This window comes from Mobula birostris, chromosome 6 (genome assembly GCF_030028105.1).
Source record: "Mobula birostris isolate sMobBir1 chromosome 6, sMobBir1.hap1, whole genome shotgun sequence".
Taxonomy (NCBI): domain Eukaryota; kingdom Metazoa; phylum Chordata; class Chondrichthyes; order Myliobatiformes; family Myliobatidae; genus Mobula; species Mobula birostris.
This window is the reverse complement of record NC_092375.1, coordinates 81,780,672-81,796,469: the sequence shown is the minus strand read 5'-3', so window position 1 is coordinate 81,796,469 and position 15,798 is coordinate 81,780,672. Positions and strand designations below refer to the sequence as shown.

Sequence of the window (15,798 nt, the reverse complement as noted above, 5' to 3'; positions counted from 1 at the left end):
TAAATCCTCCTGTAGGAGTCATGCAACTGTTCTCTATCTGTATTGTGTTCTGTGTTCCACGCTTATTATGTTTATTATGGTAACTAGACACATGAGTCAGGATGTAGTAAAAGTTATGTATTTGTGCTTCGTTCTGGGCAGTTTGAAGCTGGGGACTGACAGACGTCATATCTTTTGGTGACCACTTAGTTATGCTTAACCATTTAATTAATTTGAAATTGCTTAACTCTGCTTAACTTCAATTAAGTCCGCTTAAGTACATTTAATATTGCTCGTTTTAGTTTCATAACTTTCATCACTTCAAGATTGTTTTGTTATTTGTTATTAAAGGATCAATTACAGTCTTTCCATTTTGGAACATTATTATTGGATTGATCGGAGGGTGCATTAACAAGGATAACAATCTGTGGGGGTGTCCAGCAGTGGCACTGGCTTGTTGAATAGGCACTGCACATCCATTTCAGCATTGTGGTGGGCATCACTGGCCAGAAACCGAACTGGACCATTTACATAAACCGGGTTGAGACTGGTTTTCCAGCAGTAAGCATTTCATCTTATTCCACCTCAGCTCTCCATACAATCTGCAAGGCACGTTAGGAATATCATTATCGCTTGTTGGGAGAAACAAGGACCTTATGAGAGCAGTTCTTTCTGAGTTTTAGTGCAATCAACATTAAACTGAATGTCAATCATTATCCGAGCATTTTAAATATGTATTTTTGTCTTTTACCAGACCACCGAATACTTTTCAAGTATATTGGCCACAAGTAAAACTGAACAATGAAAGAAATGTTGGCCTGGACTTTAATCAGTCTGAAGAAATATCCTTAATTAGTCAATAATTTACAGCTCAGAGGCCAGTATTAATCTCTTCAGAAATAGCCATACAACTTCACATACTTTATTATAAGTGGACAGCCGCTCTCCTTTACTAGACTTTCTGTTGATTGAGGTTACATTCAATTCAACACATTCCATTGAAGGTACATGTAGGCATCTTCCAATTATGCTCAGATGAGCAAGAGCAGGCAGGCAAGTACCATGTCCCTGACAACATTCTACCATTGTTAATATAAGAGGTAAAGAAAAGGAACTATCGAAAATATCTTGGATATCAAGGAAAAAACATTCCATTTCATGAAAAAACTTACACTCAGACAAAATACTATTATTAACCATAGCCACATGCTGCATTTTGGGATAATTATCAAGACCGATTTTAAAGACAATGCTCATTTTTAGAAGGGAATGAATTGGGTGAAAGATTTCCTTCTGGGGTGATGGAAACCAGTTTTTTTCCCGCAATATCAAATCTATAGGTGTTCCATAATACTCTGATAGGTCACTGCTGATTCTGAGAGATGGCCTGAGAATATAATGAATCAGGTTATACAGAATACTAGACATTGGTAGTAGCATAATGCACCACTACTGTCTGACCACCACGTTCTTTCCTTGTTTCAAGTAGGAATACCAAAATAGGCATTGGACTATTCACTCTCCCATAGTATTTAATTAGATCATGGTTGATCTATACAATTACTCTATTTCTCTTACCGCAAGCCACTTGCCCTTATAATGTCAGTGGTGGGCAAACTAATGCAGAGCATTTGAGCAGTTGGAGAAGTATAGGCCTATTAGGATAGTTGGTATGACTTTGTGAGGGGCAGGTCATACCTCATAAACCTGACTGACGTTTTCAAGGAAGTGAAAAAACAAACTGATGAAGGTAAAGTGGTGGATGTGGTGTATATAGATTTTAGTAAGACATTTGACATGGTTCCCCATGGCAGGCTCATCTGTGGGGCATGGGATCCATGGAAACTTGACAGCATGGATTCAGGATTGGCTTTCCCAGAGAAGGCAGAGGGTGGTAGTAGATGGACTGTATTCTGCCTGGAGGTGCGTGACTAGTGATGCTCCGCAGGAATCTGTTCTGGGACCCCTGCTCTTTGTGATTTTTATAAACAACTTGGATGAGGAAGTGGAAGGATGGGTTGGTAAGTTTGCAGATGACATGAAGGTTAGTGGTGGTGTGGACAGTGCAGAAAGTTGTCGGATGTTCCAATGAGACATGAGGATGCCGAGGCTGGAAGTGGTGGATGGAGTTCAATTCAGGAATGTGTGAATTCAAACCCTGTGGAAGGTTGAACTTAAAAGCAGAATACATGGTCAATGCAGAATTTTTAACAATGCACTGGACAGAGGGATCTTGCGGCCCAAGTTCTTAGATCCATCAAAGGTGCCGTGCAAGTTGATTGGGTGGCTTAGAAGGTGTATGGTGTGTTAGCCTTCACTAGTCAATGTGACGGAGCTCAAGAGCCACGAGAAAATGCTGTAGCTCTTTAAAATTCTGCTCAGACTACACTTGGAGTATTATGTTCAGTTCTCATTAGAGGAAGAATGAGGAAACATTAGAGGGTCAGAGGAGATTCACCAGGATCCTACCTGGATTAGAGAGGATGGGTTGAGCAAGCGAGGACTTTCTCGGAGTAAAGGAGGATGAAGGGTGACTTAATAAAGCTGTACAGTACTGAGCAAAAGTCCTAGGCACAACCAAGACTTTATCATTGTACTGTATTTGTCTACGTGTATTTGGAGAGAGAGTTTGTTAATCAGACGGGAGCAAAACATGTTGGGAATGGCGAGGAAGGAGCTGGACAGCTGGCACCTTTTCCCCAGGGCTAATCAATGAGACATCCTTTTAAGGTGAGCGGAGGTAAGTTTAGGAGAGGCGCCAGAGGAGGTTGGTTTTGTTTTACACAGAGAGTGATAAGTGCCTGGAATTCACTGTCATGGGTGGTGTTACACTAGGTTGATAGCTTGAAGAGACTCTTAGGTAGGCTGATGCACATATCCACGAGTCCTTTTTAAGATGATTGGGACACTGGTTGTATTATTTTCTCTCATCAGAGTGCGTACTATGTGGCAATTATGCCCTCTCTGCTGGAGGGTGAACACACACATACAGAAGATCTGACCCCACCTTCTGATGCTACTATATGTGGTGCTGGCATTCCAGAGCTCCCTGTGGTGGTGTCCAAATGCATTGATTCATTATTCACCCCATTTAAGCTGCGAGTTTCCAGGGGGACGAAAATCCATTCATAGGGATCTTTACTTGGTCTCCACTTTACATACAAGGTTATCTCTCGTTAGATGTGAACACTTCACTTTCTGACTCCCATAGCAACTGCAACCCTCAAATCAAATGATCACTCCGCACCACCATTTTTGGAACCATTTCTTGGGCACGAATGGATATGAAGGTAGTACGTAACTTGAATATTTCCTTCGTGAATTGATATTATTAACAGTATAATTTATTCTTGTTGTTCATATCTTCCTATCCAGGTACTTGCCCAGTTTAGTGTAAACAGTTCTACTACTTCAGAACCCTGACCTATTCCACACCAATGATTTACAGTTCATTGCAATGAAATACACACTTAAACTAAGAATACCACTTAATTTCAAGTAGTTTGCATTATTCTTCTGTGCATTATTAAACAACTCAACACAGTCCATCATTTCTGACAACTACCCTCTATACCTGAGGCTGATGTTGATTTGATGATTTCCTATTAATCAAATTGAACCACAGAACACTTGTGCATTTATTGGCACTCAGGATAGCTTAAAGGGTTAGTTCATCACTCCCACTGGCATTCTGGTCTGTTCATGAGTCTAACAGGCTCTCAATGAACCCGATCACAGCCCAGGAACTTACACCATCTGGATTATCCAAACTGGCACTCAGCCTGTGTCAAGCACCCGCTAATTGACCATAGTTGGGATCCCATACATATACAGCTTTCAAAGCTTCACCCTCATGGAACCCCTTAGACATGAGTGTATTTCTTTCTTTACCCTCTCCTTTACCAATCAAGTTCTCTAACTCTCCATCCTGGAATCCGGTCAAGATGGCGCCTGCGTACAATGCTCCCTCAGTCGGCATCTTCTGGATAGACCACGAAACGATTTATTTCACTTCTTTTACGTCTGTTTTTCATCTTAAATGTGTTTGTGGAACTGTTAGAGCGTGCAAATTACAGCCTGAAGATCGACTGAGAGACCCAGGGCTTTGCTGTCTCCGAGAAGATTCTGAGAAGCAAGCAAACGGGAGCCTCGAGGTGATGAACTATGAGACGGGGCGCGCTCTGATGTTCAACTCTATTCCACCAATTAAAACTTCCATTGTTCGCCAATTAAAGTAACAAGGAAGATTGAAACACACGGCGAATGCGGGAGGTGAGCATCGAGAAGGAGGAGGAGCCTATGTGGCCTGTCACGACTCCACTAAAGCCTGTGTTGTCTATCACTGAGCCCAGAGGGAAGGCCTCTGTGTGCCTGTCTCTTTCAATGATGTTGGAGGATGTTATTGATGTTTTGCGTTTATGGATTTGGACTATGGTCTATGGACTTTTTCAGTGTTATGGTTTTTATATTTTGTGTTTTCACCCATTCTTTCTCTGTATTTGTGCAGGAGGAGAAGCATTTGGGGGGGGGGGGTCGACATTTGTGTTGCATTTTGTGCAGGGGAGGGAAGTCTAGGAGTTGATGCTCTTTTTGTGTTTTTAATTAGTTCTTTGGTGCAGGGAGAGGGGAATTTGGGGGCAGTCTGCACTTTGTACGGGGGGACATGGATTCGGGAGCAGATGTTTCGTGTGGTGGGAAGGGGGTATGGGGGGGAGGAGTCACTGATGATCATGTTACCATTCTTTTCTGTGAAAGGGGGTGGGCTTGCTGTTTCTCCCTGAACTGACTTCCATGGTTTTTTTTTGTTTTGTGGCTATCTGGAGAAGAAGATTCTCAGAGTTGTATACCGCAGACATATTTTGATGATAAAAGAACCTTTGAATCTTTGAGTACTCTTGAGGTTGAGGTTCACCTCCTATTTCTTCTAGTATCACGTAAGTGATATGACCTGGTTTTCTCCAAGAACAGCAACTGACTCACAGTCTCCCCAGCACTGAGGACATCTTCAAAAGGCAATGCCTCAAAACAGGCAGCATCCATCATTAAGGACCCTCACCACCCAGGACATGCCTTCTTCTCGTTACCACATCAGGGAAGAGGTACAGGAGTCTAAAGACACACACTCAACGTTTCAGGAACAGCATCTTCCCCTCTGCCATCAGCTTTCTGAACAGACAATAAACCCATAAACACTGCCTCACTACTTTTGCACTAATTCAATTTTTAATATATTTATCATAACTTATAGTATATTTTCTATATTGCACTGCACAGCTGCTGCTGCAATACAACAAATTTCACAACACATGTCAGTGATAATAAAAGTGATTCTAATTCTCATAAATGCTGCCTCATAGGTCAGATCCTCCAATATTAACTGCCTATATTCTCCATTATTTTCAGTAAGAAACAGCTAACTTGATGCTCCTGGGCAAAGTGAAAATCTGACTGCACTTGTACTTTGGATTGTGTTTCACAACAGTTCTGTGGATAGTGATCTTTCACTGTGAAATGAGATCAAGATTTTCCGAGGCAATGAGAAAAGCTCAATGTTGGTGAGAACCCAAAACAAGTGGATATCCACTTATCTACAAGCAAATAATATGGTCACCACAAAAATGCCAGGCAATAAACAATTACATTGACAAAGAGTCCAACCACATAGTCTGTTCAGTTGATGGCAACGCCATTACCAAGCTCCCCCAACATCAGTATCCTGGGTGCTGCTACTGACCAGAAATTCAAATAAGCCCACCAGAACAGCAGGTCAGAGAGAGTCTTTGGAGTGACAGGAATTGAGTTACTTGGGTATTCAGCAGCTGACACTCCAAAGACTTACCACCATCTACAAGGCACAAGAGTGTGATAGAGTACTCTCCACCTTCTTCCAAACAAAACAAACTGTACTCTGTCTAGGACAAAGCAGCTACACCATCAACAAAATGCCTAGGCTGCTCTGATAGTACTTCCCAAATGCACAAGCTCTGTGATTGAGAAGGATAAGGGCTTCGAGTGCATGGGAAGGAGATGCCTGCAGCTTTCCCTTCAAATGACATTCAGTCTTGACTTTGAAATATACTGCAGTTTGTCTTCATCACCACTGCTCAAACCCAGAATTCCCTACCCCGCAATGTGAGAGACTATCTTAATGAGAAGGACTGCAGGAGTTCAATAAGATGGTTCCATGCCATTTTAGAATGACATTAAATACAGCTATTCCAGTGGTACCCAGATCCTGCAGAAAGAATATATTAAAATCATCCATTTTTGACCTTATATGGAGACAAATTTGGGAAGAATCCTGAAAGTTTCATGAAAACTGGAACTTGTGAGGTAAATAGAGCATGTAAAGAATGCACTTAACACGTTTATCCTCTGTCTGCTTCAGATGGCAGGAGGTACGTTACAGATGTTGTCTTTGTTAGCTAGTAGTTACAGGGACAAATAAACAAAACTATCTAAAGCAAAAAGTTGGCATCTCTGCGCTATTCCCACCCATAAACTACATCACCAAGGGAATTTTAGAAGATATCAGCTTTCCACTTTGCCTTTTCAAAGAGCCCACAAAGTGCTGGGTAATGTGCATAGACAAAAAGGCAAGGCAACACCAAATCTCTCTTATGTGCTCGTTAACAGAGCTGAACAGTGCTTTTGCTGGTTGTTAAGGAAAGTTAACAGTTGAGTTGATTTCAAACTGTTCATCTGTGCTCGGCTCCTTGGTGGCAAAAAATCATCTGCTATATAAATCAAAACATTCTTTTCAACTGACTCAGTGGAATTTAAGAAAAACATTCCCAGTATCAAATGACACTGTCGGCACGCATCCCAGCATGCAAAGCACAGTACTAGGCTTTGTAGCTGATTATCCTTCGCTTGGAGAAGCTATACTGTTGAGTTTGGTCTGCAGACATTGTGGACACAAATGTTTAGTCTCTTGGAGTACTTAGTAAAGGGACAGATCTGTTTGTAATTTGCAATATAGTGAAATATCATATGGGCCAAATGCCAAAATGAAGAGCAAGTTGTCTCCGAATACAGCTGAATGATTTTATAGCCAAAAGTTTGTTCAAAGAGGATAATCTAATATCATCAAAATCTTTATAATAAATCTACCTCAACAGTGCCTTAATTACATGGAGGTAGAAATTCATTCCACAGTCATAATGCCCATAAGGCATTGAAATTGCATGTGGGGCTCCATGTCTGAGAACCTGCCTCAGCTGCTACTCTAAGTATCTCTGCTGCCCTTGCAGCACACATGTACAAAGCGATGCCGCGAGTTAAACACCTTCGGAAAAATCGCACGAGACAAAAGCTCTCCTCAGGGTTTTTAAATGAGATCGTACTTGCAAAAATATATTGCTGTTTCAAGGGCAAACATAGAGAGGATGGAGATGTATGTCTTTGCACTGTGAGCTTCAAATCAAATCCAAATTAACTGTACAGGAAATTATATATAAAAAAAACTGCTCATGTACAGGAAGTGATATTCATTCAAAACAAACTGTGCCTGTTGTTGGGAATATAGTCACACTCCAGGAAGGATGGCAAGGTCAAGCAGACCTCTCCCTCCTATTGACTCCATGACCAATCCACTGGCTCTTCTTCCAGCAACTTCTGATGTCTTTAAAGTGTATGAGCAAACAGAACGTGTCAAAGGATGTTGATTTTACCAATGACACATTGCACTGATCATCTAATGTCACATACGCCTTTATTTTTTGCACATGATGGGTAGACATTAACTAGACATTTATCAGAGTAGGATTTGCTTTGGAAGGCTTTCCTACATACCTCTGTGCGTGAGGAAGTATCTGATGGATACCCAGCTGAATCCCTGTCATGCTCTGCTGGTACCAGCAGCCTAAGGTGCTGGCCCTAATGAAGTGCTGATAAAATATTGTGGTCACAGTTGCACTCAGTGTGATATCAGCACGACCACTTTACAGTCTTTAGCTTGGTGTGCTGTTGACTGCTCCTTTAGAAAGCGCCTCCGGTCTCCAAGTAATTTTTCTCTGAATCCTCTGCATTTCCTTAAGAGGTGAGGTTTCTTATGGACTGAGAATTGCCTATCAGATTAATAATAGAGTTTACTACTTTGTTTTGTTGACTATGATAAGGGTTTTGGTGCTCCATGTTTTTGCTGGAAACTCACTTTGAATGAGGTGTTGCCAGAAGCTGACAGCACAAAACTAAGGTCATTTCACATTTCTGTGCGGCGGCAGATGAATTCCACAAAGAATGAAAATAGCAGATGGGGGCATGACGCTTTGTCTTATACCTGAGCCCTCCTGTTATCCACCGCTCCGGCACATTGTTTGGTAGTTTCTCCACTATAGGGTCTATTCCTCTTGCTGTATCCAAGCAACTCAGACCTAGCGGGTAATGCTCCTTTTTTGTGGCTTGTAACAACAGATCTGAAAGCTATAGTAGCTTCTGTGGTTCTTTGTGTGAGAGCTTTGGGAAGTTATCGAGTCTGCTGAAGAGAGATTCTTTGATTGTCTCAGGACAGCCATAGCATTTGTACAGCCTCTGCCACAGCACTTGTAAACCCCTAGCTGGATTATTAATGTGAACTACCCTTACCCTTCCTGCATGTTGCAGTGGTCCTCACCAAGCCACTTACAGAGAAGCTAAACACAAGGAAATCTGCAGATGCTGGAATTTCAAGCAACACACAAAAAAGTTGCTGGTGAATGCAGCAGGCCAGGCACCATCTCTAGTCGACATTTCAGGCCGAGACCCTTCATCAGGACTAACTGAACGAAGAGCTAGTAAGAGATTTGAAAGGGTCTCGGCCCGAAACGTTGACTGTACCTCTTCCTAGAGATGCTGCCTGGCCTGCTGCGTTCACCAGCAACTTTTTTTGAGTGATACAGAGAAGGTCCAGCCCTTGGCTAGGTTTGAGGTTTAGGCCTTTCACAGCTTTGCAGAAGCTTAACTTCTAGGACAGATAACTGGCAGACTGGTTGTCAAACACTTTTAGTCTTACTATGAATGGGTCTCGATTAGCCAGGTATCAAGCCAATTGTAATGCAGCTGCTGCTCCTGAATGGGAGCATTGTGGAGACTAGTTTGCCAAATGTGAGTCTTGGGATGGAGGCAAATTCAGGCTGACCAAGCAGAGACAGAATTGGCATCAGTAGCGACTGCTGACAGTTGTCTTTTTAGTGGTGGAACTGCACAGGGAATACTGTAAATCTTTGCTGCTGTAGACCTTGACTGTGAATACCGGGACTATGTGAAAGACATGTTAGCTGCATGGCGTGGACATCTTCCCCTTATAGATCCAAAGCACTGTCTTTTTTATAACCAAAAGATATATTCTTTGGTAAGATGTACTGGTAGCACCAGTACATCAGATGTGAAAGCAAAGCATGACTGATGCTGGTTATAGACTCACTCCTGTCTAAGTCAGTTGCTGTTCCATACACCTTTGCCTCTGCTGAGGCAGCATTAGCTTCACACACCTCCTTGAGCACCCTTAATTCCACACATTCTCTCCACGTCTATCCATGCATACTCCATGTCGTTGTGAGTTTTCTCCATTGACATCTCAACTTCACGTTGCGCACAAGGTGCTCTTATTTTTGCCAATTCAGCTCTGGCGTGGACTTGTGCTGCAGCTGTGCCTATCGTGGATTCACTCCAAGTGCCGCACTCTGACCTCCCTTCCAAGACTTGGCATTTGATATTGCTCAGGTCAGAAGCTGATATCGTCACATGCAGCTTTCAGACTCATCTCCAGTTGGCAGGCAATACTTTAAAAGATTAGTTATTGCTTCAGTCTACTGCCCTCGCAGTGTGCATGCACAAAGCTATGCAGAGAGTTAAACACCCTCTCAAAAAGAATCACTTGAGATGGAAGCTTTCTGCATGGTTTTTAAATGAGATCAACACACACAAAATGCTGGAGGAAATCAGAGGGTTAGGCAGCATCCATGGAAACACAAAATGCTGCCTGCCCTGCTGAATTTCTCCAGCTTTTTGTGAGTGTTGTGCTAGGTTTCCAGCATCTGCAGAATTTTTGTGTTTTTAAATGAGATTTTACTTGTGAAAAGATATTGCTGTTTCAATGGCAAAGAGAGCATGGTGCTGTGTGTCTTTCCACTGTGTGCTCCAAATCGAATTAAAATTAACCATACAGGAAATTATGTAATAAAAAACAGCTTATGTACAGGAAGTAATGTTCAAACAAAGTTAACATCATAGAAAATAAACTGCACCTCCAGAGGCCAGAAGTGTCCCTGGTGGAACAGAATGAGAATGAATTTTAACTGTGGCATATATCATACAATAGAAACATCCTACAGACTTTTAATTTAACTACATGGCATCACTTTTGTTTGTAATTCAGTGGTGGAGTGGATGGACATGCAACAAAGCTCCAAGTCCAATGTCTGATCTTTGCTGTTTTCATGCAGGCAGGTATTACAGGTGCTGCAATGCAAATGGAGTCACTATAGCTCAAGATTGAGTAATATCGAGGGGAGTGTGGGAGAAACTTGGAGGGGGGAGGGTGTCGGAGTGGGGGGGGGGGGGCCGGGGTCGGAGAGGCTGAGGGGGAGCACCTGTGCTTCATCCACCAAAACCAGAATTTCTCAGTGACCAACCATTTTAATTCCTATTCCCATTGCTGTTCTGACATGTCAGTCCATGGGCTCCTCTTGTGCCATGACGTGGCCACTCTCAGGGTGGACAGCAAAACATCACATTCCATCTTCATTGTTTGCAACCTGACGGCATGAATATAGATTTCCTTTTCCAGTACTTTTCCCCTCTCCTTTACCTCTTCTATTCCCTAGTTTGGGCTCTTAACTCTTCTCACGTGCCTGTCACCTCCCCTTGGTACCCCTCTTTCTTCCATTTTCCCGATAGTCTAACTCTCCCGTCCTTTCAGATTTCTTCCTCTCTTGCCCTTTACCTTTCCCACCCAGCTTTCCACCTATTAGCTATCCTCCTTCCCCTCCCACCACCTTTTTATTTTGCTGTCTTCCCCCTTCCTTTCCAGTCCTCAAGAGGGATCTTCGCCCAAAATATTGACTGTTTATTCATTTTGATAGATACTGCCTGGCCTGCTGAGTTCCTCCAGCATTGTGTGTGTGTTGCTTTGGATTTCCAGCACTTCTTGTGCTTAAGATATCCTTCTTTGTTGAAGGGACTATGTTAATGTAAACTGCTTTTTTTATAGTTTTGCTAAAACGTCTTACAACAGTAGTTGGAGTTTGAAATAACTTGGCTGTATAAAGCTTTGAGAATGTAAGGTGTTGTGCAAAGTCCCCTTTTCAGCCAAGTCAGATGTTCAAGTTCAAGAAAAGGCTCTATCTACGTAACTGGCTTCAAAATTATTTATGCACGCACTACCACAGCTATTCCTCTCTTCCTCAGGCTAATTTTCAAAACACAGAAACAGATTTTACCTGGAGGCTTGCGGCCTACTGTATTAATTATCAGGAGGTTACACTCAAAGCAGCCTGAGCCCCAAGCAACTTCACTAATGGAAATAATTTGGAAAATGTGTAGCTCATGTGGTTGATGGTTGGGTTGAGTTGTTCTCTGATCTTGACATTTTAGCAATCTTGGCAATTTACTTGCAAATGTTTCCTCACATATGAGGAGACATCAATGCATTGTTAATTGTGCTCTGTCCTCTGAATGCTTGGCCTTTATAATCTTATCAATAGCTGACTGGTTGCTGATTACAGAAACCCATTTGTGATGTAGAGAGGAAATCTCATCGCTGACTGGTTGCGAGGCAAGCTTCATGTGTTGTGGCCTGCATTTTTGCCCGCGTTGGCTCATAAATACAAAGTGGTCCATGTGCCTGCTTACAGAATTGTTTGCGGAAAATCACGCATCCAGGAATTCCCTTGCATGCCACATGTTTGCTTGCGCCATGACTTCCACTGATACCCAGTCACATTTGTGCCCCTCTTGATCTTCATGGGTAGAGACTAGGGAGAGTTGGTCCTGCTGCTCTGCAGTCAGGACAACCAATCAGCAGACTGGTAAGTATACAGATGCCAAGCATTCAGAGGCCACACCACAATTAGCAATGCACCAAAGATGTCTCCTCGTATGGTAACGAATTGTTTGCAAGTAAATTGTCAAAAGTCAGAAAACAACTCAACTCAACATAATTAATATGACAAAGGAGGAGGTTATTTGATCAGCAGGTCCATGATGGCACCCAGCCACACAACCCTGTCAGTGTCATCCCCCTGTCCTTCATTTACCTGCAGCCCTGTAATCTACTATCTCTAACATATTAGATTAGATTAGATTATGAGGACACACAGTCCTCTTTTATTGCCATTTAGTAATGCATGCATTAGGAAATGATACAATATTCCCCTGGTGTGATATCACAGAAACACAGGACAGACCGAGACTGAAAAACTGACAAACAACACATAATTATAACACAGAGTTACAACAGTGCAAGCAATACCGTCACTTGATGAAGAACAGGCCGTGAGCACGGTAAAAAAGATCAAAGTCTCTTGAAAGTCCCACTTCTCACGCAGACGGGAGAAGGAAGAAAACTCTCCCTGCCATACCTGACCACAGTCCGACTCTGAGTCGTCCAAAAACTTCGAGCTCCGACCAGCCCTCCAACAACGAGCACCGAGCACCATCTCTGCCCAATGCTTCGACCCCAGCCCCAGTCGCCAGCAGCAGGCAAAGCTGAGGATTTTGGGGCCTTCCTTCTGGAGATTCTCGATCGCACAGTAGCAGCGGCAGCGAACCAGGCATTTCAGAAGTTGCTCCAGATGATCCTCCGTGCTCTCACGGCTGTCTCCATCAAATCAGAATTGTGCACGGCCCCTATTTAACAAATACGATATCATTTCACCAGAGAGGCTACGCGCGCTGCATCGCACTGCCATCTTCTCCTCCCTCCATATCCATCAAATCTTACTTGAACTTCATGCCACTCATCCAGTGGACACCTTTGGGATATTGGAAGAAGATGGGACCCAAAGAAGAAGCCAATGCAGTCACAGGGAGAAGTGTAAACTCCACACAGACAGTACTGAAGGTCAGGATTGAATGCAGACTCCTGCAACTGAGAGATAGCAGCACTACCTGCTGTATCAGATTCATTATCACCGGCATATGCCATGAAATTTGTTAACTTTGTGACAGCAGTACAATGCAATACACAATAATAGAAGGAAAAAAACTGAATTACAGTAAGTATATAGATATATTAAATAAATTAAGTAGTGCAAAACAGAAACTTAAAAGATGTAGTGAGTTTGTGTTCATTGGTTCAATGTCCATTTAGAAATCAGATGGCAGAGGGGAAGAAGCTGTTCCTGAATCACTGAGTCTGTGCCTTCAGGTGTCTATACCTCCTTCCTGATGGTCGCAATGAGAAGGGGGCATGATCTCGACGTCAGAGGGTCCCTAGTGATGGACGCCACCTGTCTGAGGCATTGCTCCTTGAAGATGTCTCGGATACTATGAAGGCTAGTGCCCTTGATGGAACTGACCAATTTTACCACTTTCTGCAGTTTACTCAACCTAACTTAATTAATCTGACAAAGGAAATGGTCATTTGACTGAGCAGGTCCACGTGTGTCACCACCATGAACGTAATAGTTGTCCTCACAGCCAAGAATTTCCAGGTCACCATCTTCATAAACAAAATCATTGGTGAGAGATTCTGAGGGATGTAATCATGCTGCCCCCCCCCCCACCCACCCAATAAAGACAAATCCATCTCTTCTGCACCTATCTTCAAAGCTAAGTAACTTGCAGATGTGATAATGAATATTATCCTTGTGCCAGGGAATATGTACATTTGCTTAAATGTAATGCAAGGCCTTGGAAAAACTCAATCACCTAATTCCTGAATGTGTAGGGAATTGATAAGGAAAAAACTTATCGGTGTCTGTGAGCTCCAGGGATAGGATTAACTCCAAAACAGATTTTTACCATAAATGAGATAAACAAGCAGTAACATCCTGGCTCTTGCAATTATGAGATTATTTATGTTTTCTCACTTTGCAGGATTAATAAAATATCAATGTAATGTTTCAGAAGACCGATTACAGTGCATCTCTGCTTCCTGATAAGCAATGGGCTGCTAAGCACTTGGAATGGGGTGGTGATTCCCCGTGAGATTGTTTTGTTGAAACATTGCCCAGAATTTGCCAAGTGGATCGTGTTCCATTTGTTAGATATTCTCACGATCCTACAGTTCAAACATTCTCGTCAATGGTGCATATTGGAGATTGTTGAAGAATTGAACCTCTTAACTCATCTCCTTAAGCGATGAATTGCAGGTATGGAGAAGAGCAGAATGAAACTGGATACAGAAAGATGAATAAATAGGAGAACAGCAAACTTAGATTAAAAGAGAATACAGACGTAACGTATAGGAAGACAGAAGTTTAAAATAATTGAATTAATGCTGATGCATTTTGCAGTAGTAAATGGGGAAGGGGGAGGCAGGGGGTTGAGGGTTGATGCTTGCTGCTACTTGTGCATGGGAGGGGGGAGTAGGAGGACTTTGGGGTTCTAATGCTTTTACTGTCACACATTCTTTGGGGTACCCTTCTGTTTTTGTGGATGTCTATGAAGAGCAAGGATTTCAGGTTGTATGTTGTATACATTCTCTGATATTAAATGGATCTATTGAACTAATGCCGCCTACTGGAACGAACAATTTATTACCTGCAGGAATAAGATTCCATGAAGGTCTTCATTTTCCGAATGGAGGTGATGGAAAGGCGTCAGAAGCACACCAGTGTCAGTGTTAAACCATTTCTGCCATTAGATATTACACAATTGCATTTTACATAAGATTGTGCACAGATTCATGATTATCTCCCTGGTGTACCTTCAGGCAACATGACAGCATGCATTATTAGCAACTCTAAGCAAAGTAACTTGCATTCTTATCAAGGAAAGGAAGCTTTATCATGTTCTCAGAACAGCTAAGGAAAATTCTGATGAAAGATCATGAATCTGAAGTGTTGGCTATGCCATAGCCCCACGTTGCCAGGCCTGCCCTGAGTTTCCAGAATTTCTACTTTCATTTCAGATTGCTAGCAGCTGCAGCAATTTGCCTTTCTGCATCGAGTGATGTGTTACAATTGAGTGAGGGGGAAGCCAGAGTCGGTCTGGAGGAAACTTCAACATAAATGCACAGTAGCTCAGCAGTTCTGCCACAGTGGAATCTCTCAGTCTGCTTGGCATTACATATTATTCTACAGGTCAGTAGGGCACTTCCAGGACTCACAGGTAGGCAGGCTGTCTAGTTGCTCAGTAATAACAAATGGCACTTTGTTTTTCACCACTTTGCCAATTTGTACTCTGTAAAATGAGGTCAATGAGCAGCAAGGCGCCTTGTGCACTGAAGTAAATTTTAAACTAGGCCAAGTTCTGTTTTGCCATTATTTAACTGAGTAACTGTAAGGGAGTCCAAATGCCTTGTTAGTTATGGATCATTCCCAATGGCATCAAGCTCTATGTTAGAGTGATCAGGTTTTTCATAATAGATTCCTGTCCACTCCATTAAAGTCCCTCCACATTCATCTCTGACAGGATCTACTCTGCACCCAACACAACTGTCGCTCCCAAACAAGAGATGCTGCAAATCCAAGCAACACACACACAAAATGCTGGAAAACTCAGCAGACCAGGCAGCATCTTGGAAAAAAGTACAGTCGACGTTTTGGACCGAAACCCTTCAGCAGGGCTTCTCCAGTCCTACTGAAGGCTTTTGGCCCGAAACGTCGACTGTACTCTTTTCCAAGATGCTGCCTGGCCTGCTGAGTTTTCCAGCATTTTGTGTGTGTTGCTTAC

The 15,798-nt window shown here is 42.6% G+C and overlaps 1 protein-coding gene across 5 annotated transcripts in view; it reads right to left on the bottom strand.

The window, feature by feature from the left end:
* The window catches only part of LOC140199142 (rho GTPase-activating protein 6), a 565,740-nt gene that overhangs the window by 287,712 nt on the left and 262,230 nt on the right, over positions 1-15,798 (bottom strand). Inside the window, exon 1 of one of the 5 annotated variants that reach the window (XM_072260736.1) lies at positions 12,540-12,596. The exons of the other annotated variants lie outside the window; for them this stretch is intronic. The gene's annotated coding sequence lies outside the window, so the exon portion shown is untranslated. Of the gene's footprint in view, positions 1-12,539; positions 12,597-15,798 lie in introns of those variants that run through there. 5 annotated transcript variants of the gene reach the window in all.